The sequence below is a fragment of the Anser anser genome (assembly GCF_964211835.1).
Source record: "Anser anser genome assembly, chromosome: 4".
Classification (NCBI taxonomy): domain Eukaryota; kingdom Metazoa; phylum Chordata; class Aves; order Anseriformes; family Anatidae; genus Anser; species Anser anser.
This window is the reverse complement of record NC_139724.1, coordinates 39577038-39600271: the sequence shown is the minus strand read 5'-3', so window position 1 is coordinate 39600271 and position 23234 is coordinate 39577038. Positions and strand designations below refer to the sequence as shown.

Below are 23234 nucleotides of genomic sequence, written 5' to 3'. Positions count from 1 at the left end.
AGAGCTCTGTGTGTAACCCTGCTGATTTTATTGGTGTTCCTTGTAGCTCAGGGGCCGCTTTCATGTGTATCTCACAGAAGGCATGGAATCATCATTAATTGCAACTGAAATTGGGTGAAACACTTAATTGTTTTGCCTTATTAGTAGATTGGATTAAAAGGAATTATTATATATATATATATATGTATTTACAAATTCATTAAATGAAAGCTAGTAACCTGGATCAAAGCAAATATTCAGACATTGCCTAGGGGCAGGACCCCGGAAGCAGTTTTACAACAGGATCATACTTTGTAAGTGAAATGTGGGAGCAAATAAGAGACAAAAGGGATAAATGTTTCTGAAAAAGTCATGTTCTGAAAATGTTAGTCCACAACACGTTAAATGTCTAAGAGCTTAATTTATCAGATGAACTATTCTGATAAATCTATTCTCTCTTCATGCCAGATTACCAAGAAAAGGAGAAAAAAAAAATCCATTAAAAAAGGAGGAATAACCAGATATTCTTGATAAATGGTCTCTAAATTTGGCATATGCTGATGCATCATGAAAAGGAGGTATACATTACAACCATAATGGAAAGTTTGTGAACAGGTTACAAGGAAATATGCAGAATAAAATCTGCACAAGTTGTAAACATTAACCAAATATACCTCATCATAAATTGAATGAAAATTCCTTGTTTACTGAAAAATATCTCAAGTTCCAAAAATATGTGGAAACTTTATATGTATCCATAATATTATATGTCATTGTCAGTAAAATGTATGAACAAAAACTTTGAGACCCAATGATAGATATAAAAGAAAAAATTCTTGATATTATCTATGTTTACAATATTAAGATATATGTACACACAATTTGTTTCATTTTAAGCTGACCTTAAAAATACTTAAATTCAAAAGAAACAATATTCCTTAGGGAACCATTAAAACTGTAACTTTATATAATTGCAATCTTATCTTTATCTCACTCATATATCTATATATATCTACCTTAATATATATAAATGCACACACATTATTTAAGGAAAGACTCAGAAAGGCCAAATTCTTTTCTTTATCAAGCACAAAGCAAAAGTAGAATTTATATCAGAAAACTCTAAATGGACTTGAATTTTCACAGAAATATCACTCAAATTATTTTTTCACATTTCACTGATGAGATTTTGTGCTGGCAGCATGTGTGCTTTGGTTATTTGCCATGTGGGTCACCCAGTCCTGGGAGGGGTAGAGTGCCGATCTTTGGTCCAGTCGGAGTCCCAGGAAGGCAGCCAATTTCTGCAGAGGTAGGAGTCCCATTTGTAAGCTAAAACCCAGTAAGATGTGAAGTTATTTTGCTTGAATCAAAAACTTTTTCTGCATCTTGCCTGTACCTATTATATTATCACAGTCCTCTACTTAAAATGTCTGCCTGCATATTACTGGTGGAACAAGAAGATGCTACTAGAGAAAGCAATATTGAGAGTTAACCGAAGCAGCATGACATCCCTGTGCTGCACAGCTTTAATTCTTCAAAGACTTAAATGATATCATGATTTCATAAAATAAATACAATAGTATATAACATAAATTTGTTTATGATCAGTTAATATCTTTAATAACTTTGATAAGGGATGATTTGTGGAGGAGATTTGCTTCGCTGCACCCCCTTGAGCAGCCTCACTAAGAGGCAAGGAAAGATGGGCTTATCGTGAGGGTGTATTTGACCCACCCATAGGGGAAGCAGCTCTGCAAGGCTCAAGATGCAATCAGCATTAAATGAGAAGAAACTGAGAACAGCCAGCCTGTACATCACACTATGTTGGCAAAGAGCAACTGCCACCTGGGCTGTTCACAACAGGGCATGGCCTCCAACCTCACAGCATTTCACACAGCGAGAAAGGGACCCAGAGGGTGTCCTTTAATATCAAGCACTGCTGCCTTTGCACAGGCACTCTTCCTAGCCTTATTTTGTCTGATTTCACATCTTGGGCAGGGCTGTGCTTAAGCACTTAGAACAGACGAATTTCAACCTGACAGAACGCATCTGTTGAACACAACACAGAAGCTGCTTTCCCAATCACAAATTGTAGCATACTTTGTCATCTTCTTTTCTCATACTTGCAAGCATTATTAGATACAGTCTATCTACTTAGCTTATGAAAATAGGAGTAGAAAATGCAGTGAAGAAAAAAAAAGTTAAAAAATAAATTAAAAAAACACAACTCCTTGACTTTCCCTGTAGGAGTAATCTGTGTCATTTTTAATTTCATCGAGGCTGAACATATAACATTAAATGGTCAAGTGCTCTGTTAGAGCAGTCTAGGAAAAATGCAGAAATGCATTTACTTTTTTAGACTACATTCAGGACATATTCAAGGTTGGCCATTAGGTCTTCAATACCATTTTCTAGAGTGATATTTGATGGCTGCATTTTGTACTTTTATGTTGGTGAGATGGGTCACAGAAAATAGTCTCAAATCATACATAAATAAAATATTTTATTATTCAAAAAATATACATACATTTTAATAAGCCGCTAATCAAAATTGGTTGTAAGGCATTTTGCAGACCCTTTGGGAAAGATGAAGCATGGTTCATTAAAACGATGGGAAAAAAAATCTGTATTTAAATCTGTTTGATGCCAAGGGTTTAATCACAGAGGAGAGCCTTTTCTTACATTTGTATGAAAATGTTACAAAAAAAATGAATATAAAAAAATTAATTTGGTCTCCAGATACACATTTATCTATTAAGACGTGCATGAATATATCTTTCTATATTTAACCAACCCATGATCTGCATTTACTGTTTGAAACAGCTCTATCATCTGCTTTATAGAATTAATAAAAGAAGGAAAAGGAAAGAAAACAATAATTTTAAGCTAAATATAAAGTTTTGGGAACAAGGACTTCTATGTACACAAATAATATGCAGGCATACAGAAATACTTTTATTAAATTAAGATGAAATTTTCACTTTTTACTCCTGAACCCCTGGGAAGAGCAGGGAAAGAGATGGCTGTACTTCAGGCCCAATTTGGTATTTACTGAAAAAAAAAGAGGGTAAAACAGGCTCTTATCAAAAAAAGGAATAAAGCATGACTGAAATGTATTTTATATAGGATATTGGGTCTCTCTACATTGAGATGGTTTGAAGCAATCAGGCTCAAGCTCTGAAATCAAATACTATGATTTTTTTTTGATAACTCATCACCTTGTCTTTATCTTTTTCCCTGTCTTTCCCTGATATAATTACCAGTAGTTATAAACTTACCACCTGTCTTCAAAAATGGAAGACAACACAAATCTCTAGAAATTCATACAAAGTTGTTTGAATAAAGTCGTAGAAAAAATGATACAGGCTATGAAGGAACCCTTATCTTGCGGCTGAGAAGTGGTATTTGAAAGCAGGTAAGATCATTACCTGTGAGGAATGAAATGGCAGCAGCTGTTGGAGGAACTTTCACATGAAAAAAAAATCTTCATCTGGATCTCTTCCAGGTCAGGATGCAGAACCTGGTTACATTTCTGTTTACTTCCCACAGAGTGCTGAGATTAAGGCTCTTTCCTTAGAGATTTAGCATGAATGCTTATCAGCACTCTTTGCTGAAGTTCTCCAGGGTTTTTGTGGGATTTGCTCATTCAGACTTAGAGTATAACATGTAAATTCATTCTTGTTTCCTCAAATACCCTATTTATATTGACAGTGCTGAACAAGGTTTTATATGTCTTTCTCAGTTCCTGATCAATTACATTTTACTGTGATAAGCTGGAAACAACTAAGCCTCCTTAGTACTCCTTTTATATATATATATATATATATATATACTCGTATGCATTACATTAAAAGGCAAGGTGAAGTGCCTGGGCTCATCATTAACACCTGAAAAAGCACAAGAAGTGCCATTTGAAAACAGAAACTCTATTAAAGGAAGCATGCAACTAAACAAAGGAGCTTAGTAAAGAACATAAGAAATTTGCTGCAGGAATTCCAGAGAACAAAAGACAGAGCTTAAACCAGTAAAAGAGACTGTCAAATTTTTCTCTCCCTTAGCCTGCCATCATGTAGGATCCTGTGCAAAGCATCAAACAGGTTAGGGACGGTTTGAGGGAGCCTGCTGTAATTCTTACTCCAACATTGGCTTGCTATGTGATGTTGGGTAACCACTTTATGCCTCAGTTACAAATGAGACACATGTATTTTTCTGTTGTAAAACACTTTGAAAAGTATAGTGAAAAATAAAATATCATTATTATTATGATTTCCTTTACTAGGCATCTTCAAAAGACAAAGAAATAAGAGGAATATTTTCTTTCCTAATTTTCTGATTTCTTTCCTGAGAACTCAAATACGGATCATGTAGCTAAAAGTAATACTCTAAAATCTTATGCTCCTTCTTGGAGTGGGATCTGTGCAAAAAATCCCCATAACTAGATCTAAAGAATGACAGCGGAATTCTTCTCTTCTGTAAAACAAACAAACAAACAAAAGCCTAGATTTTGTCTGATTTATTTTCTAGCATTGAGAAAATCACAAGCAGGAGAAAATCAATTACTTCTGAACCTCTAGATCTGTCCCAAGTATATGACAAAAAGCCCCATAATACTCTTTGCATGTTAATTCCCCATCATTTTAATTCTCAACTACATTATTCTCCCATTTCACAGAAAGAATTCCACAGAAAGGGTAAAATCATCTACTTGCTTATGCAGAAACATTATTCTAATCTAATGACACACATGAAATGCATTGAATTTCATGGCATTTGATTTTCATTCAGATGCATCTGCCTATGGAAAGAGTTGTCAAAGAGAGCTCCCTGCTAGTAGTCAGTGGGGAATGATTTCAGAAATCTCTGTCTAAATCTTCCCTGGCATTTTCTACTAAACTTTTTGAAGTTTTTTGAAGTTTTTGAAATTTACTTATTAGCATTTGAAAGAAACTTTTACCTTTATAGAAACCTTTGCAGCCACAATTTTGAAAAAGCATAATTAATATATGTTTCTCGGAATATTTACTTCTATCACAAAGATGAGTAGATAGTGTGTATTTCACTGGGAATGTTACAGTTCTTCCCTTGGTATTTCCAGATATTGGAAGCAATAGTGATGGATAATGAGAATTCCCTTTCTTGCAATGACTACAGCTTTTTGTCAGTTTGATTGAACAAATTCTTCTGGTTCCCTCTACTAGTTTCCCTGCAATGAAGGGGATGCAGAGGGCTGGGCAGAACTACTCTCACAAAATTCTGCACATTTTAAGGATGAATTAATTGAGTTGAAATTGATATCCAATTTGCTCAAAATGTGCAAGACATAAAAGAAATGTATTTTTGAATATCTGGGAAAAAAAAGACCCCCCCCCCAAAAAAATCAACCAAAAAATAACAGCACTGTGGGCTGAAAATTAAGTTTGTGTTAAATAAATGAACTAGACTACCCAAATAGAAATAGGAATAAATTAAAATGAGGAAAAGAACATATGTGTGCATATGTTCTTAAAAAAAGAAAACTGCTTTTAACAGCCATAATAATAATAATATAGCTTAGCAGGTTTTCTCTTAGCAAAATAAAAGCAGACAGTATTTAAACGTGGATTTAAATTTTAAAACACTCATACTAGAAAACCTATAATCATCATAAAAAATATCATATCTTAAAATTATATCTCAAACCCAAAAATAATGAAACATGACTGTCATTTCCATTGCAATGAAACACCTTACAAACAACAATATGTGCACATTCATTTACCGCATTTACTACCAATAAAACTGTAAATGGCCAAAGCATATAAAATGTCTCTATCTTTAGTTATAGCTCAGTAAGATACTTGGGCTTATATGTATTAAGTTCACTTCAGAAGAATGGAGCTGAAGAAAACCAAAGGTTCAAAATTAGCACAACACGTCAATACTTTCTTTCTGGTAAGGTAACACTAGAATAAATATATATATATATATATTTTTTTTTTCCTAAGTAATTTTATTTCACTCTAGAATTTATAAAACCATTTGCTCCCTAGTTAATGTCATTCCCTATATACGAAGTCTTTTGGCAATGCTGGTGTCCAGAAAGTGGAAACTATGCCAGGCCCTGGCTTCAGATGCAGATGTTAGCAGCATTTTGATTTCTTGCAGACGCAAAACCCAGATGTACAACTTTTTTTTTTCTTATGACCTTCCTTCTCTGAGAAGAACATCAGGCAAAAAGAATGGGAAATTATGCACAAATCGTAACCAATTAGTCGGAAAATGTAAGTTCATATTGAAACTGAGGAAAAAATACCAATTTTTTTCCTTTTATTAAAAAAAGGTGAAAATTAATGTTAAACTGAAATAATCCAAGAATTATTGTTTTATTTATTCTAAATAATTGTATAAAAATTAAATATATTTGAAAGACATTTATATAAAAATACTTGTTCTGTTGTTGTTTTTACAAACATTAGTATTTGTTTTAAGAGAAATAAAGGCAAGACACTGTCCCTTTTCTCATTTTCAGGTTTATTATTATTATTATTATTATTATTATTATCTGTAAGTTGTATATGAACAGCTATCTACTAAAGGAATGATAAGAACTTAAAAGAGGCTACCAAGTGAACATTAGGTGACTAGTTCAAGTAGTGCTTACATGCACCCAAAGAGGGAAAATTTCTTTATCTGATCAGAAATGAAGTTGTTGCAAAAGCTTCATGGGGCAACATTGGTAATATTCTGTGTAAGAGTCTCTACAAAGAGAAACGATAAAGAAAAAAGAGTAAAGAAGAAACTGCACTAAATTCCAGAAGAGATAGAATTTGGACAGGGACAGTGGGAGTGGAGTGAAACCTTTGAAACCTTCTAAGCTGATCTACATCGTGTGTGTTCTTGCATGCAAACAACACTCAACGTCTTCCATTCTCAATGTCTTCTATAAAGTCGACGAACTGCAGATTTTTTGATGTGCTCTGGGATAATGTGATTAAAATTAACATTAGGTAAGGGACTTAAACCTGTCAGGAAATCAGGAGGGACTGGAAGGAATTTCTGAGAAAAAGAAAATGCTTGAGATTTTTATTTTAGTGTGTTTCATTCTAACTGTTCATTCTAACTGCTTTCCATGTTGTTTGGCTGTACTGCTGTCAGAGATACAGTGAACTGCTGCTACTGTATGTTGAGTCAACCTTCAGTATGCTGTGATAACCTCCTACAGAGAAATGTTCTTTTGCAACCAAAGAGTTTGTAAAGAATTGGGTTTTCAGGAGAAGCCACACTTTTCTGCATATTGCTCAGAAGTGGACATTTTACTCAGATGACAGTTTTCTATCCCAAATATTTGGATACAAACAACAGTTTCTTCAACTGGTAGCTTGGATGATACACTCTTGTTTGTATATGCTGCATAAAAGTTGTGTTTGCATGTTTATACAAACACCACCTCATTGTTACGGTTTGTCTTTCCTACTGAGTGTTCTCTCTCTTTTTTATTTTTTTTCTTCTAATTAACAAGCTTATTTATACCTAAGGTAAACATGTAGTACACATTTTGCATACAGTGAGTTGCATTTGCAGTATAAAATAACAAGAGAGCTATCATGATAATAAATATAGACTGTTCAGGTGACTGACAAGATTCACTTCTTAGCTGATTCTGCTCCTATCATGGCTTTTGTTAATCTGCTCAGTAAAGCGCTCAGTCATCAAATGAGCAGTTGCCTGTTTGTTTGATTCACTCCTTGGTTCATCTGTGAGAAAATTAAACAGAAACAGTCAAAAGGAAAAACATTTTAGGGTTACCTTAGAGAGTTTTCTTTGGCTAAACTGTTGGCAAGGAAAAAGCTTTGCCTCCTCAAGTACTCTCATTCCCAGGAGGACCATTAACACACAAGTACATTCACACAGGAGAATTCTGCACTGGTTTGTGTCCTTTGACTCCCTGCCAGTAACAATCCAGTCCCACTGAAAGGAGTTTAATCTGGTCTGGGCCCAACTAATTTCCATTCAGCTCATTCATTTCACAGCCAAGCCTCACATCTACACTTTGTCTGTGTCCTGACTATGAAGACTCAGCAGTTAGTAAAGATCTATCACAATTTTATAAGTAGGAAGCAGAAGTCAGAGAGGGAATTGTGGAGGGCTCTAAGCCCTGCAATCACTCTTGCAAACAATTAACTTTGTAAGTATGAAGAATGGCCATGACTGTGATGAAACACATTACTTGTCCACATTTCATAAATACTGTGTATTTGAGTGTGCACACCCAGATTGTTTCACTTATCACTAGTTGCTTCAGCGGCAATGACAAGTAGTTTTACAGCTAGTATATTCTTAAATATAAAAGTAGAAGGACTGTACAGGAATTGTTCCCACAGGGAATCAGGGCACAAGGTCACTAAATTTTGGCTCATTTATTACTTATTTTCTCTGTAGCCCAGAACAGCGTGTGGTATTTGTTGATAAATATTGTAGAAAAGTGAACAATTGCAACAAAGAATAACTGTCACTAGTCACAAAAGAAGTTCCTATTTCTAAGTATTGTTCAAACTCTCCTAAAAAAATCCTCAACAAATTATGACAAAACTAGTGAAAACAAGATGAAACATTTACTTTTGTTCCATTGATGTGTAGAAGCTTATACAGGGTCATTACCTCAGTGTATGAAGAAAAGGCTTCACTTGCAGAAGATGGTCTTGAATGGAAACAGTTTAATTTCAGGGATGTAGCACAGTATTCAGTATTATTAGGATTGATCTTCTCTACAAATATCAATAATGTTGATTTAAGAAATGTGTTGAACTATGATGAAACCTAAAATGGAAGCAGACAATCAATATGAAAAGGATAAAACAAAACATATAAATAAATAGATATAACACACTGAAGAAAGCAGAAATATGGGCAGCTGTATGCTTTAAATGGATTTTATACAACATTGTTAAACATTTTGACTATACTTTCCTGTAAACAGTATGTTAGAAGTTTGGTGTTTCTTGTGGTAGAGATATCTATTCATTTGTACTAGCAAATAGAAGTCAAAATCAAAATAAACGGCAGTTTCTGGATTGGCCTGTCAGTTTCAAAAATATTCTCTTATTTCTCTGAAATTTTATATAAATGCTAGGAAAGTGAATTACTTTGTTATTGCAGGCTGCATTTCATTTCTCCATCAAAACTTTTATGTTATTTGCAACAGTATATGTCTCTGATTCTATTGTTATTTCTCCAAATGAAAATAACCCTTTTGATTGCTATTGGTGAGGCATCTGTGCTTCATTCAGAGTTAAAAAAATTAATACACCGATTGTCTTCTCTATTTCTAACAATAGAAGAAAACAGTAATTGATATATATCTAAAGTACAAACATTTTCTGCCAGGTATAGGTCCCAACTTTATCTATATAATTGCCAAGTAAAGATTGCTGGAAGATGTTAAGGAACGATTTTTCTAACAAAATTTTCAGAGTGACAGCATTCAATACTGCATTAAGGAAACATCACAGTATTATTTTTAAGTAGTATGAATTATTTTCTGGCAAATCAAAGTTTTAATTACCTTTGATATATAATGATTTTGGAGACCTCTTCCTGTTTTCATCACAGCAGAAGCAGATGAAACAACTTACTAAAGACAGGTAAGCATAATTGTTCATTACATGTTTAAGACGACTTTTAGAGGGAATTTCACTTGCAGTTGAAGGGTTGAAACAAGCTTACACTACAAGACAAATTTACATTAACAATTTGTTCACTTCTTGAAGCAGCAGTATGAGTGGAGAAGACACTTCAAGGTAATGCTCCCCCTAAACTCTGGCTTCCAGGCAGTATGTTACCAGACCCCTCTGGTTTAGCTCCCAGCTACGGAACGCTAAAAGAAAATTAAGACTCAGACTGACAGTAAGAACAAAGAAAGATATTGCTGTCAGCATAATGCTTGTTGAGTGCTGTTTAACAATAATAAGAGAAGCTTAGGAGTTACAGAGCAAAAGTTTGTTGTTTTTTTTTTCATATATTTTCTAATTATATTAAAGAATCTATTAAGTAAACTAAAGAAAGACATTTCAAATCATATATGAAAATAATGCAGTGATGTCAGATCAGATCTGTTTATGCAGAAATCGTATGAAAATCCCTAACACTTCCTCTATAGAAAGATAGTAATAATATAAATGCACAACTGATTCAAAGAAATGTATGTTTAGAGACATTAATAAATAAAACTTCAGAAAGCCATATCTTGAGAAGAGGCATCATTCAGTTTTGTAAGAAAATAATTCATTGTCTTCTGGAAGAAATATATAATTAAACTCTTAATTAACAGCATTTACTCAAAAGAAGTATTAAGAAAGAGAACAAGAACTGAAATGGAATCACTATGTCTATGGAATAAGATTAGAAGCCAAAGTAATGGAAATTTGTAAGGCAAATTTGCAACGTATGATGATCAGAGTGTATTTGGGAGAGAAAGGGAGAAAAGTGCTGGAAAGGAAAATTTATGGAATGATAGAACAATGAACTTAAATGGAACAAAATAATCAGCCCGGTCAGTGGTCTGTTAAATTTAACTCTGAGTGAATCATTTTCATTTATATTCATGGTCTTTCAGACTTTATTTATTGGTACCATAACATATTTCAGAATATCACCCTAAAAATGAGGTGAAGAAATAGAGTAAATCTAATAAGAGCAAATACGAAAGATAGTGGATGCCAAGTGTCTGGCGCAACTAAAAGGTTGTTAAATAGGGACTTAATGGACAGCAGAAGAGTAATTCTCACACAATCACAGACTTTTATATGGTAATCACCTTGAGTTGATCCGTCCTGGATACTAAGCGAAGACTACATCCATTATAGCCAGCGTCTGTACATGGACTGTACATATACTAGGACATGGATTATTCCTGGGCACTGGAAAATAAATGACTACACTGAAACTATAAAAATATTCCCTACAATAAAACTAGCTCCTTCCAACCAGCATCTTCACAAGCAGTTCTTGGCTCTGTTTCATGAGCCTGAATAATACAGGTTCCATAACCACTGTCAGTTTACACATACTCATTTGGGTTTGGCAGCTAGGGAGATCCATGCCACATTAATTTCAATACCTGGGAGGGATTCTGGACTTGTTAACACAAATGTAGCCTGAGAGGCTGATTCCAGAATAGCAGCAGCATGTATAGCAGCAGGGTTTAGGCTCTCGTGGGTCTCCCCTTCCTCCAGCAAGCCATGACTCAGATATAATTTTATACTACCAGGTAACAGTGAAAAGAACAAGTTTCCTGTGAAGCAGTAAGTATTTTATTTCCTATTCTCCTTTGTATTGACTGATATGAATTTGAAAACTTCCCTAATGTAGTCTTTAAATCAGTAAATAAATCAAACTTAATAAAACTGTTCCTTCGTATAAATTTTTCTAGTATTTCATTGAAACCCAAACCTGCCTGCACACAGAAAAGGTGAAAGTATTTGGATTCTGAGCCAAGATGACTGAAATTGCAATTTTAATATAAAAAATGTCACAGTGATGTACATAATGTATGATGCTAAAGTGGTCACTTTAGTGGTCACTAAAACATCCCAATTTCACCTAAAGACATTATTGTAATATTCTCTTTCTATCATAGATTCACAGAATGGTTTGGTTTGGTATAGACCTTTAAAGATAAACTAGTTCCAACCTCCCTTCCAGGGGCCGGGACACCTCCCACTAGACCAGGTTGCTCAAAGCCCCAAAAGCTCCAAAGCCTTGAACACTTCCAGGGATGGGATATCCACAGCTTCTCTGGGCCACCTGTTCCAGTGACTCACCACATTCAGAGTGAAGAATTTCTTCCTTATATCTAATCTATATCTGACCTATGTCTGTTTAAAAGTAGTACCCGTTGTTCTATCACTACATCCCTTGCAAAACATTCCTCTCCAGCTTTTTTGTAGGTCCACTTTAAGTACCAGAAGGCTGCTATAAAGTCTCCCTGGAGCCTTCTCTTTTCCAAGCTGAAATACCCCAACTCTTTCAGACTGTCTTCATAGGAGAGGTGCTCCAGCCCTCTGATCATTTTCATGGCCTTCCTCTGGACTTGTTCTAACAGATCCATGTCCTTCTTGTGCTGGGGGCCCCAGAGCTAAACACAGTACTCCAGGTGGGTTCACACAAGAGCAGAGTAGAAGGAGTGAATCACTTCCCTTGACCCACTGGTCACACTTCTTTTGATGCAGCCCAGGATACAGTTAGCTCTCAGGGCTGCAAGTGCACATTGCTGGCTCATGTTGAGCTTCTTATCAACCAACACCCCCCCAAATCCTTCTCTTTAGAGCTGCTCTCAATTCTTTCTCCGCCCAGCCTGTGTTTGTGCTTGGGATTGCCCTGTGACCCATGTGCAGGACTTTGCACTTGGTCTTGTTGAACTTCATGGGTTTCACACAGGCCCACCTCAAGCCTGTCTTGTTGCGTCTAAATAGCACCCCTTCACATCTTTGTGTCACCAGAAAATTTGCTGAAGGTACACTCAATTTCACTGTCTGTGTCACAAAAGACATTAAGCAGCACCAGTCCCAGTATTGACCCCTGAGGAACACCACTCCTTACTTATTTCAACTTGGACATTGAGCCATTGATTGCAACTCTTTTAGGGCAACCATCCAACCAGTTCCTTACCCACCAAGTGGTCCATCCGTCAAATCTATACCTCTCCAATTTAGAGACAAGGATATCATGGGGGACAGTGTCAAATGCTTTGGCCAAGTCCAGGTAGGTGACGTCAGTTGCTCTTCCCTTATCCATCAACGTTGTAACCCTGTCCTAAAAGGCCACCATATTTGTCAGGCACAATCTGCTCTTAGTGAAGCCATGTTGGCTTAGCATGGTTTCCAGTAGGAACTGCTCCATCATCTTGCCAGGCACAGAGCTGAGACTGACTGGCCTGTAGTTCTACAGTAAAATAAAATTTATGTACATTTTATTTCATCTATAAAAATATATAGAAGTAATGTATAACATTACTTCATCTGGTTTACTACTAAGATCAGGAATTTAAGGATCATACCTCTTAACACTGTGGCCTTCCCTAACTGTGTACACTGAGAACAGAGGAAGAAAAAACTTTTTTCTTTGATAAGCATGAATAGACAGCTTGTTTTGTCCTGTCTATAATACAATTGTGTGAAATGGGTGAGAAAATGTGGATGGCAAAGTTTCAGTGTCCTTTAAAACTGCATCAAATTGGAAAAGAGCCAAGAAGAGTTTTCTAATGAATAAAAGAAACTGAAAATTACAACTTGAAGTTTCCTGAACATATGTAGATTTCATATACAATATATGAAATGTACATATATGCTTAACATATTTTTCAATAGAAGTAAAAATCATCTGTGTTGTTCCTGTATTTACACTTAATCGCACCAATTGCAAATACTTCATGCATGTATTACCAACAGGTTTGTGTGTCTGCATGCCTAATGTTTATATGTAAGTACTGTTACAGGAGAGAGAATGGTATTTTATGACATTTATCCATTTTTATCAATTTTAATCTAGGTAGAAAAGATCAAAGTGATTTATTGTCATTAATTAGCACATTAGAAATATTTATATCGCTATATTTTTAAAGGTTGACCCTGCTATTGGTGGATGTTCAGTCCTGACATGTGACATGCTATCACAGTAACATTTTATTAACCTTCACATATTTCAGGTTTTACTGAGAATTCAGTAAAACTGGTAATGACATTCCCACCATCTGAGTCATGTATTCTGCCTGAAATTCTGAAAGATCATTACAGTTATGATTTGAATGGCTATAATTGACCCAGCATCTAACTGTATTCACAATGAAACCCAAAGGATATAAATTAGCTTTACAAACATGCTCATACTTATGGAAATGTGCCTTGGACAACTTGTAAGACAAGCACTGTTTGTCTTACTGGAAACCTTGGAGTCTCTTCTATAGCATAATATTTTATGGTTCATAATCTGTACACTTTACATATGATATACAAAAATTAGGAAGGGGGAAAGAATAAAAAAGCTAAATGATTCCCTTGTTTCAGATGAAGATCAGAATCTTGGTCTATCAAACTGAATTATCATCTTCCAGATATGTAACTAGCCTGAAAATAACAGACTTCACTTGTGTTTCAAGCATGTCCCTTTCACAGTACCTTCATTTTCTAGGAGAGTAATCTCTAGTCTACAGACCCGACATACTTTTAGGTATGTAACAGAGAAGCTTATGTACCATTTCCAAGTGAGAGACCACAAACATGATATGAGCATAGGAAGTCATATACATGGATTCTGCTTACATTTGGGAAAATTTCTCCCTATGAACGAAAAAACAGTCATATTTCTGATTAGGCTGAGCTTCTGTTTGGTGGCTTGGAGAAGGGAAAGACTTTATTTTTACTGATGGTTTATTTATGTTCGTTTATTTTTAAATGGCAGTTGTCTGAGGCTGTTCAGTGTTCTGAGTGTGAAATTAAGTCTCAGAAGAGATGGATCAGTGGATAGAATGTCAGGAAGTCAATCAAAATATCCCAGTACAAGTATTTTATCTTCTGGCTCTGAGAATCTATGACAAAGCTTCCTCTTCATTTGTTATAATTTTTTTTTTTTATAGTCTTACATCATACAAGCATGTTTCCTTTCATACTGCTGGCATTCATATGCATGCAGCATCAATATTTAATATTCTGGAATATTCCATGTAACTATATTATTTTGTTCTTTTTTAGTAAAACTATTTAAAGACAAAATTACCTTTCAAGCTATAGAAATGTTGTATATTTGTCATGAATTGTTGCCTGACATACAACTAATCTTTTTCTTCCAACCAGTAAGACTGCTATAGTAGCCCTTCACCTTTTCTACTATATTATTTTAAAATAAAATCTTAAATGATACTATTCTTTCTTTAACATTTTTGGAAGGAATGGGCAAAGAGAGACATCCTAATTAAATGCACTCGTTGATGGCAACTCAACATTTTCACTTCCAAAAATTCCACTAAAAGAGTTCAGATGAAACATGATTCTTAATAAACAGAGACACAAGAGCACTGTAGAGCTGATGGTTCAATATTATTCTTTGACTTGACACCATTGGGGTATACTTGAAATGTATCTGATAAAGTAATAGCAATCAAACTGCTACAGTAAACTAACAGATGTAATGAAACTCTATTGGCACCTAGAGACTTTTCAAACTACAAAGAGACAATAGATTAATTTAGAAATCACTCTTTCATTTCATTAATTCATTACATTCATCTTCTTTTACATGCAGTCATGATAAAACATGTGAAAACTACAGGTGAGAGAGCAGGTGAGACCATTAGGAAAGTATTCATCAGTAAACAGAAGAGCTGTTGATCTTTAGGAAAGCATCATTACTGATTTTCACTTCTCCTTCTTATTCCCTCCCTTTTTGTACTTGTACCCTTGTACATTTCTAAAAGCTTTATACTGAGGGGAAGCGGGGAGGGGGGGAGGAAGGGAAAGATGGGGTGATTATTTTTTTGCTGGAAAAAAATGTGAGAGAGAAGATCTATCAATGTGTTACCAGACCAGAATGCTTTTTAATGTACAATACAGTGATGGGATTCTCGTGCCAGCATGACTGATAGCCTGGAAGTCTGCAAAGAGGCATAAACAGTTACTACAGACTCAACTGAGCAGCTTCAGCTGAGTAGACTCCAACCAAATACAGAGAAAGGGAGCAACTGCCTAGAAGAGGACAAATTAGTCCTCAAGGAAACATTTAGATATAAGAAGCAATGACAAAGTTAAGATTACTACGTTTTAGCATGTGATTAATTTCTGATTAAAAAAAAAAAAAAATTGAACAGAGTGACTTTTTGACTGTTACAGGAACTGCATCGTTACTGGACCCAGTAGCACCAACTACGGTGCTTTAAATTGAATTTTTATCTCATTTGATCTCAAACGAGCTATAATCCCCCAAGGAATTAGAATGCTTCAGCAAATGTGTGCTCAGGAAATAGCTCCAAAGTGCCACCTGCCAGCAGGAGTAGCAAGAGTCATGGCCAACACTAAAAGCTTAAACTGGCTAGGTTTTACTGTGCTACATGAGGGAGCACGATACACAGATGAAAGCAATAAAAAACGAACATACAACTGTCAGAAAAATTAGATGCTGCTCCTAGAGACACTGGAAAACGTGATTGCATGTGATTGATCTGCAGGCTACAGCTACATTGGTGACTGACCTCCTTTGGTCAAGTGCTAATCTAAATGCGTTTTACCTGACTCCTGAAAAGCATCTCCTTAGGTTTCTGGCTATCAAGAGGCTGGCCGCTCCCATAGTAGGTCTGGCCTTGAGCTCAGAAACTGGAGAGGGAATTTGCCTCATTAAGTAGTAAGACACAGCTTTGTTAGCTCTACAGATCACTCTTGGGAGGGGGGCGGGGCAGGGGGGGAGTCCAGTCCAACAGTTTGGTCAGCCACAAAGTTTGAACCCTGACTTTGTGCGTATGTATGTTTTGTGATCGGGCTGGGAGATCATGGTTCATGTAGCTCTAGTTCCAAAAGTTCTGCATCTACTATTTGATGCATTGATCCTTTTGCTTAATAGCTAGCCCTTAAGCCATAATAACTTACAGATATATGCATTTATTCTGCAATACTCTGAAAGGTCTTTTTAAATATTCATTCTATTCTGCTAAATAAGCAGCCCTCCTTTCCAGGAGGCCTGTGATTAACACTCCTTTCATCTGTCACCACTATACACAGCCTTTGGGAAAGCCTGATCCTTTCGCCACTCTGAAAATGTAACTTGAACCAGAACTTATTTTCAATAGCTCTGCTACTGCCAAGCTTCAAGACTTTAGGCAAATCATTTGACCTCACTGGATCTCACTTTCCTTTCCATTAAAATGGGGATAGTGCCTAGTTTCATAAAGTATGTCAGTTTTACACATTAAAATAAAGTGAATATGGGAATAGAATGAATATATGGGAATATATTGGAATTGAATGAATATATGGGAATTTGGTAAATTATTTTACACACAGTGGAATTTTCATCCTTTAAGATGATGCCAGTGATAAAGCCGTCAACCTGAAACTGCTCCTGACAGCCAAAATCTTATATCAGCATCATGGCTGATTGCCATCTGTAGGACCATAAATAAGGGAAGAGACACATTTGTTCTGTCCACTTGACAGAATCATCATCAGCACAGCACTTCCAGGGCTGTGGTGGTGCCTTTTTTTTTTTTTTTTTTTTAATGAATGTAGTATTTAGCTCAGTGCTATTTTATATAGGTAACACAAGAAAATACAAGAGGTGTATGAGAATTTTCTATTAAAAAGCAAGTTGGCAGCAAAACACGATATTCAGAAATGGCTCTGATAATGTCTGCCAATGCTGGTTTAAGATGGTAACCTGTCTATTTGTCTAACTATTCTGAATGCTGTGAGATAACTATTTTAAACTAGCCTCAAATTTAACTGTATGGTAAATTAATAAGTAAAAAGCTTCCTACTGCAGTTTAATAAGTATGAAGGAAATACACTAAAATTTTCATGTAAAGTAGCCAAATTGTATAAGCAATTGTATTAGTGCACATTAGATGTCATATTTATTACATCAAATCCATGAACATCATTAATACATTAACATTTAAAAAGGTAGCCCATGGCAAGTCAATTTCACAGCAATTAAAACTGAAAAACTGGTAATTGACATTTGGTAAGTGTGTTAATTGATATCAAGCTTGCAATAGCTAACATGTTAAATGTCAATTAAATCCATGTGTTTTTACAATTAGAATTTATTAATAAAGAATCTAATTACAGAATGTTGGTTATGTCAATTTGTGTTAATTATGCAACAACTAAATTTATAGCTGAAAAATTCCTTCAGACCTCAGCAGCACTTAAAAAAAATCCTTAATTTTTAATATTTTGCATTCAACACGTCTGTACTTTGCTCTATTGGCTGTAGCAGATGGGGAAAGAATTTTAGGTTGATAGTATAGTATATGTTCAGTAAACCCATATTGTTTTTGTGCTATTGCTTTCGTCGATCGTAGGTATTTCCTTATAAGCTGGCTTGCATGCTGGGAAATGCCTGTGCAAGGCAACCAAGGCAAAATATGGGCTGATTGGTCTTATTTCAGGAGGCTGATGTTTAGTCACAGAGACTGACTCACAGATTACTGTATTTTTCAACAAGAGCTGTTCATATATTTACCCACGCCTGTTTTAGACATGGAAGTGACTGGCTTGAGGTTTGTCCCAAATGAAAAGAAAGCAAACTGGAAGCAAAGGTAAGATTGTACTCTTGTTCTTCCACAAAAGAAAGACTTTTTGAGGCCTATTCTCTCTGAAAGAGCATGAGTGGAATATGACCCTGATACACATCAGAGCTTAACACAAGTGTCATCCTCTCGTCATTGGATCAATGTAACCCAGCTGCAGTCTGCTCTTCAAGTTCCCAGCTAAGCAGCAATCAGATTCCTTATATGCCATGTGGGAAGATCTGGTCAACCACGTTTCTGGTTCCCATCCTTGGTGCCATGTGGCTTTTTAGGCCAGCATACATTGATAGAGGCCAGGAGGAGAAGGTATTGCCACACGGCTATGAAGGAAGGTATGAAACTAGAACTGCTGTAAATGACTGGAGGCATCAGACAGAATCACGAGCCACACTGGAGAAGATAGCTAGCAGAAATTAATTTAGGTAGAGAAAGTGAGCACCATACACAGGAAAGGGGGTAGGAGGAGGAAAAGAAAGTTCCTTAATATCCTCAAGGCACATAGAACAAATTAAGAGAGTTAAAAGAAGACCAGACAAATTAAGGGAAGTGAAAGTGAGGAGAAAAATGAAAAATACAACAAATTTCTTTAAATTTGTAAAAAGGTGAGAGAGTTCAAACAAACTGTAAATCTTAAATGACATGTATGTTGGGCTGTATAAAGAATTTAAATTCTGTAAAAATAATTCCCCATTAATTTTTTACCATTTTTGTATCTGTAACTTCTTGCTGATGCAGAGTCTTTGGCTGGAGCTTTGGAACTTGGACAGATACTCTTTTGTCCAGTGTAAGATCACCAATAGCAAGGATCCTTCTCTATTTCAAAGTTAAAATTGATTCTCTTGGTCTTGTTTGTTCTGAACACTTGTTTCAATTGTCACCTGCTATCACAAATTCTACAGCTTACTTTGCTTTTAATTTGACACTAATAGGGAAAAATTGATTTTATTTCCACTTATTTCCCAGCTTGTCACATGTTCATCTCCATTTGGGACAACATACAATGCTGTCTCCCTTCACTGTGAGGATGAAAATTAGGCTTGCACCAAAGCAAGATTTTGTCAGGAAGGAATGTTTGGGCCTGACAATATCTGTAATTAAATTCTTAAAGAGGAACGTATATGACCTGAAAGTATTTAAAAATTAACCTGTTTTGAAATCTGAAGCAGAACACCTTCTGGTGCCTTTAAATTAAAATTGATCTAGCATAGCAGACTTGCAGGTTTATTTAAATGATTTGTGTCCCTTTCTCAACCAAATTTGAAATCCAGAGCAAAAGGTAGACATATTTCCACACACTGTAGCACCATTTGTGAGAGAGGGAATAAAACGCGATTTGAAAAAACAACTGAGAGGAAGCAGTACAAAGCCAGTCTGTAAGCATACTTATTTAAGAGAAGTAACAGTTTCCAGTATTTATTTAAATACCCATCTAATAACCCCACATTTCTTTAATATACAGTTATAGTAAGGCTGTAAATAGTATGCACAGTCAGGACAAAAATTTAGCAACAACCTTTACCTAATGTCACAATGATGGAATCTCCACCTTGCCCAGTTTAGGAAAATAATTTCTCAGATTACTCTGTTTAGTTCTGCTGTTCTAGCTCTACATAACAGAAGGTTTAGAAGCTCACATGAAGCCCAGTGGCAAGTAGAGATATTTTACTTATATCACACAATATTTCTCTGTGTGACCACAGACAATAAGACAACCTCTGCCTCTCCCTTGGCTGTGAGCAAGGTCTTGATGAACTGGGTTCCCTCATCAAGGACATTTAGTTTTATGTACCATATCTATCAATTTCTAGAAGAGATTACTATCTCAGAAACCACTGTTTAAGGATGGACAGACTTCCTTGATTTATAGCGATACAAAAGGAACCATCATAATCTTTGTCCTCCTTTGGTTCTTACAACTGAGCCCTTGGGCATGAAAGGTAGGAACAGAGGAATTTTGAGATGTAAATCAAGCCCAATGGCATAGGCTAAACTGCAGTAGCAGTCTGATATGCTGAAAGGTTAGAACTTGCTTTAAATACATTAACTTTTTTATTATTATTTATTAATCAATCACGTTTCACAGACAGCAACACAAAACACTGAAATTTGAGCTGTTCATTAGAGAAAAAAAAAAAAGATCCTTTTAAAACTCTCTCTGGAAAAGATTCCTGGTTGCCTGAAGGTTATAATATTTGTCTGAAAAAAGGTTTCTTTTTATTTAATCCACATTCTACTGACCCAACCTATGCTCATACTGACAATTACGCAGCTGCTGTCTTACTCTCATGCTCTTTAATGGGATCTGTTACTCTTTTGCAATGAGAAACCGTCACTGAAACAGGAAAAGTGGCCCTATAGCCTCTGGATTTCTATAAGTTATGCAAAACCCAATTTGCTGCTCTGCCTGTATTAAAAGCAAGCTGTTGCTCTTGATTTTGCAACCTGATCTCTTTGGATGTGGCTATTTCAACAGCTTCCCCTTCTTAACCATACCCTTCTTGAAAAGTCTATTGATGATTAGTGAAAACCAGTATAAAAGAAATCAATGTTTTCCAAAATATGTTTTACTGGAACACCTCTGATCAGTTCTAGACAGATCATTTCTGAAAATGCAATCTGCAGCTTTGATTACTGTGCAGCTTAGAAGCACTTCAATAGATAGTTTTCTGGGCCACTCTTGCATCAGGAAGGCTGAAGAAAACCTTCAAAGCTCCTTTGTAGCATCCTTTATATGGCATTTCAAGCATCCTCATAAATTCTCTTTCAGAAATAAATATGCTAGAGATACTATATTTCTCCATCTTATATACTCCAAGACAAAGCATATAAAAAAATAAAAGGAACTTTTAGCAGTGGAATTCCAATGAAAATTTAATATTCAAGTAGTGAAAATATATTCAAATAATTTCAATTTAGTGATAATTTCATAACTTTTTAGAATAATGTCTTTTTAAAGATTATATTTAATTCTGCTGATTATAATGGAGGTGTTACCTACATAAATACTGTTTTTTCAATCAGTACTCAACAAACTGTCAACAAAAAAATATATATTTTTAGCATAGTGTTAAAGATTGTGTTCAAGCTTACATATTTCTTAACCTAGACACCTCTCTGTCCTCAAATATCACCTAAATCTTCCGGATCCTTCCCAGAAAACAGCTAAAGCAAACAGATTTTCTGTGCGGAGATACAACTTTGGTCCTCACCCAGTTTCAGTTATTGCGGCTTCCATTTCAGTAGGAACAGAACCCAAATGGTCAACGCTAAACCTGACATCTTAGTCTTCTCCTCTGCCCACCTTACCTGGCTTTTTGTATCCTCTCTTTTCCAAAGACTGAAGATCAAACATCTTTTTCACTTCCAAGACCTTTCATCAACATTTCTCAGTTCTGCTGAGGATTAAGAATCAGAACAACACACATTTCTAAAATATTTCATATTGCATAAAACAGGACGAGGATAAAAGGAATCATAAGATTCAGTAATGTATCATTCATTCTAAATGGAAATGGTCTCCTGCAAAATTTTCTTATTTTTTTATCCCTAGACTTATTCCTTTTTAATGACAGAAAAGTAATGATAGTTTTAAAAACAATTTTTTAAGAATAATCTCCCTGAGTTTAACAAAGTTGTTCAAAATACTTGCAACATTATTAGACCCAGCATTTAAAGAATTTAAATGAATCTTCAAAGTGCTCAGCTTATGAGATTTGCAAAATTAACTTTGTAATTACAGTATGCAACAAAATATAGTGCTGATAGGCATTTTCCAACTGAATGGAGTTTGTTTCTAGCATTAAACATTATGTATCCTGTCTCAGATAATTTTAGCTTACCCAAAGATGGGTTCTATAACAGAGACAGATTTCCCAGCTATTCTAGAGAAAAATGTCAGAAACTACTCCACAGATTGCATATTGTCAACCTGTTCAATTTAATATTTACCTGGCTTTGAGAGTGAATTTTGAAGGACAGATCCTGTTTACACAAGCTGAAGTATTTTTCTATTTAAAAGCCCTGTTTGAAGGCTGCCAGGGTCATCTTCTCATCCCTCCAGTTTTGTCTGAAATAAAGAACCTTTGAAAATCTAACTTTCTGCACTGTAATTAGGAAACCTGGTTTTGCAATACATCAGGAACAATGTGTAATGGCTTTCTGATTTTAAAACAAAACTTTTAACTCAGCACACAGTAATTTTATTTAGTCTGGGATAATTGCCATTCTTTTACAGATGTGGCATTCTGACTGCTTGTAAAGTGAGAAAGTCAAATTTAAATCTTGATAAGCAGGTGACTTAAGCAAGGGTATATTCATTTGCCTTTCATGTTACTCTTTACACACACACACAAACCTCATGCTGAATGCTGACAAGCCAAAGGAAAAAAAAATCACTGAACACAGATCAACAGTGGAAGACCTTATCTATGGATACGGAGAATTCTCTTTACTTGTGGTATTTAGATCAAACTTGTAATAGGTCAAAACTAAGCACACTGGTTTCCTTCATCACTCACATGGGCTGACCTTGTCCTTTGCAACATGACTAATCTGTCATCTAAGAAGATATGTGAATCCATGAGTGGATACCTCTGAAACGTGGCTGATAGACATTTCTTTAGCTGTTTCATTGTGTGACCAATCACACTTGCATAATCTGCTTGCATGCTGTGACAAATAAGGAGATGCCTGCTGAACAGTGAGTGTCTCTACAGTTTATTTCTGCAATGAGTATATGCCCTTCCTGTAACTGAATGCAACTGGTTATGGGGTAATTAGTTATTCTATTTTTTTCATTTAGTTTTAAAACATATGATTCTTTCATATGATCATATATCATCATAGTGATCATTTTTACTTCAGTTCCTGAATCTAAACAACATTAGAAATCAAGCTTATAGTAACAAAGAAATACATTTATAGAGTACTAGACTTTCTGATAATAGTCTCTGTGTAGATTTTGCTAAATTGCCCTGCATTCTCA

General features: G+C 35.4%; 1 protein-coding gene across 1 annotated transcript in view; it reads right to left on the bottom strand.

Annotated features, from left to right (window-relative positions):
* LOC310898178 (uncharacterized protein) overlaps window positions 1-23234 on the bottom strand; it is a 331267-nt gene that overhangs the window by 28660 nt on the left and 279373 nt on the right. The window contains exons 32-33 of the mRNA XM_083832738.1: window positions 21557-21642; window positions 8617-8775 (exon numbers count right to left, since the gene is read on the bottom strand). The gene's annotated coding sequence lies outside the window, so the exon portion shown is untranslated. The remainder of the gene's footprint in view (window positions 1-8616; window positions 8776-21556; window positions 21643-23234) is intronic.